Below are 4269 nucleotides of genomic sequence, written 5' to 3'. Positions count from 1 at the left end.
CTTCCCGGACCCTGCCACACGAGTGACATGGCAGGTGGAGTCAAGCTCCGAGAAACGAGAGTGTCGCCCACTACAACTGGTTTGTGAGGCATCGGTGCTAGTGGCCAAATGGGCTTCATAACAGGCCCCACCCACATGCTGGCCCCATGGGGCTCCTCTCCCCCGAGTCTCCCTCCGCAAGGACAGGAATGACCCCCACATTCCTGGTGGCTGAAGCACAAGAGCACTCTTTCTGAAATGTTCTTGCTTAATCTTGCCCACCCAGCCGAGGGCTTCGGGCTCCATGACAAGGTCAATAGTTGCCCAAATGTCGTCAGATCAGATCGGTTTTCAGTTTTCAGACTGGCCTGTTTCATCGACTGTTTCTTTCATCAACCCTACGTCAGCCCTTCCCTAAAATGCCAATGTTTTGAGATTTACTCAAAGGGTAAACCGTTCCCCAGAGCAGGATGTGAAGTTCCAGGAAGCAAACATGAGGCAAGGTTTGTAGACCCTTGAATTCCACCCAAAATTATAACAAAGTCCAGTGAGTCCCAGGGAGCCCCCAAGGCCAGGGGTCCTTGCCCCTCATCCATTGGGGGATCCCATTCTCCAGGCTGCTCCCACAGGAGTCACCTTCCCTTGGGGCTTGGAAGTTTGAAAACTGTAATTATTCAGAAACTTGACAAGCATAGAAGGAAAACAATTGCAATGAGAAAGCTTGCGTACAAGCCCATCTCTGGTCACTCACTGTGTGGCCTTGGGCAAGTCACCCAGTAGCTCCGGGCATCAGTTTGCCCATTGTTTTAGTGACAGGGCTAGACATGAATCTAGCTTTGGAAATGGTTACATTCCTTTACATGACCAATGGAGGAAAATAAGTCTGATGAGGAAGTTTTTAAGGCTTTATTCTATCATTCCTTCTGCTCTCATAGTATCTCCGGCAGCACATGGAATTAATTATCCATGTGCTACTTACAGTTACAATAAGTTGAGAAAGAGAAGAGATCTGACATTTATGAAGCACTTGCTATGTGCCAGACCCCCTTCTAAGTGTGTTCTCTATGTACTAATTCATGTAATCCTCCAAAAAGCCTATAAAACAGGTGTTACAGTTCCCACCCCCCTCCATTTTATGATGAGCAATGTGAGACTCTGAGAAGTAACACAATATACCAACTTCCTATGGCTGAAAAGCAGCAGAGCTGGGCTTTGAAGCCGGGCGGCTATCTGCAGAACACACACATTCCCTAACCAGGTCCAACAGTCGCAGCAAGACAGACGAGACCCAGCCCAGAAGGGAAGATGGGGCTTGTACATAAATTATTCTAATACAAGTTGGGGAAGTGATAAGTGACCAAGAGAGAAACAGATAACATCCCTGGGGATCTGAGATGAGGTGAAGACTGCTTCCATCTGGAATGAGAGGGAAGTTTTACTGATGTGACGTTTTAGCTGAGCCTTCAAGGACAGGTAGGATGTGGAGCCGTGGAGATCTGGGGAGATGGAGCGGCTGGCTCTGTCAGGGACGGTAGGCAACACAGGAAAGAGGCAGATCAGAGGAGACAACATTGGCCGAGTTGTGGAGGGTTGGAAACGCCCCTTTACACTGAATGAAGATGATGGAGAGGCAAGCATAATCGGGATGGGAGAGACACAGTCGGAAATCAGCTTCAGGAATCCGGAATCATGCGCAGTCAACAGAAGCAGAGAAGGAGCAAGCCTGGAAGCACAAATAGCACATGCGCTCAGGATTCTAGCAGGAGACCGTGCAACTCCGGGAGCTCAGTCGATGAGTGAGTGAACAAGCCCATTGCCTGTGGAGGTGAGGGTGGGACCAGTGAGAGATGAAGAGGCCCCAGGGATGGCCAGCAGTGGGAAGCCATCACCATCACTGGCCTGCCAGCCTAGGGCAGGCAATTATGTCACTAGACCCTGTGAGAGCAGGAAGTGCAGGCCCTTGCGGATCACTGGCAGGACATGGCCCAGAGCAGGAATGGAGCAAGAAGAACCCCCATCACATTTCCGGGGGCTTTCCAAGGGCAGTGGGCAGAGCTTCTGGCAAGGAGGTCCCCATGGAAGAGACTGCAGAGGTCAGTTTCTGGGGACATGGAGCAGGACAGAGAAAGATGGAGAGAGGATGTGGGATGGGGATGGAAAGATGAAGAGAGAAGACTCACCCACTCAGATCAGAGTTAGAAGCTGTTATAATGGTTTCAGAAAGAAACACGGAGAGGCTGAACCAGGGCAGTTGCAGAGGAAACAGAAGTGTTGGGGACAGATGTGCGGGAACTTCAGAGGAAAGATGGCAGATTTGGCAAGGACAAAGAACAGTTTGCGTACCTGCTGAGTGCCGGGTGTACATGTACGTTACAACCGCAGGGTTTAATGGTGGTGTCTGTGTGGCCTCCGGAGGTGGCTGCATGGGGCCTCGGCCAACCATAAAAGACAACCACAGCAGCTCGGTCAGCTTTTGAACCTGCAAAAGGGTGAAGAAAAGGAGCAGGTGATTGAGCCAATTCTCAAAGCAACATTCAGGTAGAGAGCCACCCTCTCAAACAAAGATAATATTTAGACAGACCCACAGGATGCCCTGAAGAGGTTCAGACACACAGCTTCCAGAGAAGGGTTGGAAGAGAGAGCTGCTGCAGGAGAAAAAAAATAGAGATCATCCAACCCCAGAACATACAACCTCCTCTTCGTGTCCAAGAAACCTCGGTTAGACCAGATTCCCGCTGCCAACCTGCACGCAGGCGATCCTCTCAAACAGGTGAGGAAGATGAAGATTTTGAAGAGAAGAGCAAGGACGGTGATGCTGCACCTCTTCTTGCAGATTTAGAACAAATTAAAAAAGAAAGAGCTGAAGATCAGGCCAGAAGGACCGAGAACAAAAGGCTGAAGAAGGAAGGATTCATATGGAAAACATTCTGAGTGGAAACCCTCTCCTTAATCTCACTGGCCCATCCCAGCCTCAGGCCAACTTCAAAGTTCAAAAGTGGGATGACAACGCTGTTTTGAAGAACAGTACAAAAGGTGCAGACCATCAGAAAGAAGAAAAAAGATTTGTCAGTGATATGCTGTGATCTGAATTTCATGGAGAAATATACTAAATAGTACTGTTTTCTGTGCTTCATTAGAGACTGTAAAATGTAAATGATCATTCTGACTTTATTTTAGTCCGTTTGGTTTTTTCTTTTTCTCTTCCTCCCCCCCATTTAAATTGTGTATAGGCTTCCCTAATTTGAAGTTCCAAAATATCTTTTCCTTGGATGGTGCCTTATTTTGATAAGGACTTAGGAATGGGCTTAATCCAGTTTCCAGTCTCTAAATATTTCCAGTCACGTGTTTTCTTTTAATATGAGAAGAGCAATCTGCTTGTAATAAATATTTTTAGTAATTTAAATAACCAAATCTGTGCCCCTCCAACTTTGTTGGTGAAATGTACGCAGCTTACAAAACATTGCACATTTCAAAAAACAGAAGGATCTGTTCTGGCCTGTTTTTCATGAAAAACTTGAAATCAACCTGTGATGATAAATGACTTGCTAGATGGGTTATCATGGAAGGACCAGGACAGCAAGATCTTGCCCACACTGTCGTCACCAATCACCTGGCACGTGTCGCTGTGCATAGGTGTGTTGGACGAATCCCATTCCCCATTCTGCAGAGGAGGGAACTGAGGCCCAGGGAATCCCGGTGGTTTAGCGAAGGTCACAAAAGAAAATGCCAGCAGAGACAAAACTAGAAGCTGCCACCGTCCCTCATGGGCCCAGCTGGTGTATTAACGGAAGGTGACGGTCCAGCCCAGCCCAGCTGGGGAAATCAGGGGACTCACCTCCATCACCCTCTGCCTGGGATGGGCCTCATCCCCTCCACATCCCCACCTTCTCTATCCAGGTCCCTTGCTGCCAGGACCTCGAGAAGAATATATCCTTGCTGTGGAAAGGACACAGGAATTAATTAAGGATGGTGCCTAGCCAGGCATCCCCCCGAGTGAACCCCAGCTCTGAGTTTCCACGGCGAGCTCTCCATTCAGCAGGTTACGGGGGCAGTCGTTTACGGTGACGGATTGTGAAAGAGATGATACCACTCAAGGCCTTGTAAAGCAGTTGCATTATTCTGCCACAGATTTTTGGCAATTCCTCAAGTCTGGCTTGTTTTATGTCTAATTACATGTCGTCATACATACCCCCGTATGTTATGTTTCACATAATAAATACATGGAAAATCTTTCTCTTTTTCCATTAGCCCTGCCCAGGAACGAACAGATTTCTGGTGTGTGCTTACGCA

The 4269-nt window shown here is 48.1% G+C and overlaps 1 pseudogene; it reads left to right on the top strand.

Moving 5' to 3' along the window:
• The first annotated feature begins 1483 nt into the window (after positions 1–1483).
• LOC112305347 (spliceosome-associated protein CWC15 homolog pseudogene) lies at positions 1484–3089 on the top strand (annotated as a pseudogene).
• The last annotated feature ends 1180 nt before the right edge of the window (positions 3090–4269 follow it).

The sequence above is a fragment of the Desmodus rotundus genome, chromosome 4 (assembly GCF_022682495.2).
Source record: "Desmodus rotundus isolate HL8 chromosome 4, HLdesRot8A.1, whole genome shotgun sequence".
NCBI classification, from domain to species: Eukaryota; Metazoa; Chordata; class Mammalia; order Chiroptera; family Phyllostomidae; genus Desmodus; species Desmodus rotundus.
The sequence above is the reverse complement of the archived record's forward strand: the minus strand, read 5'-3'. Positions and strand labels throughout refer to the sequence as shown.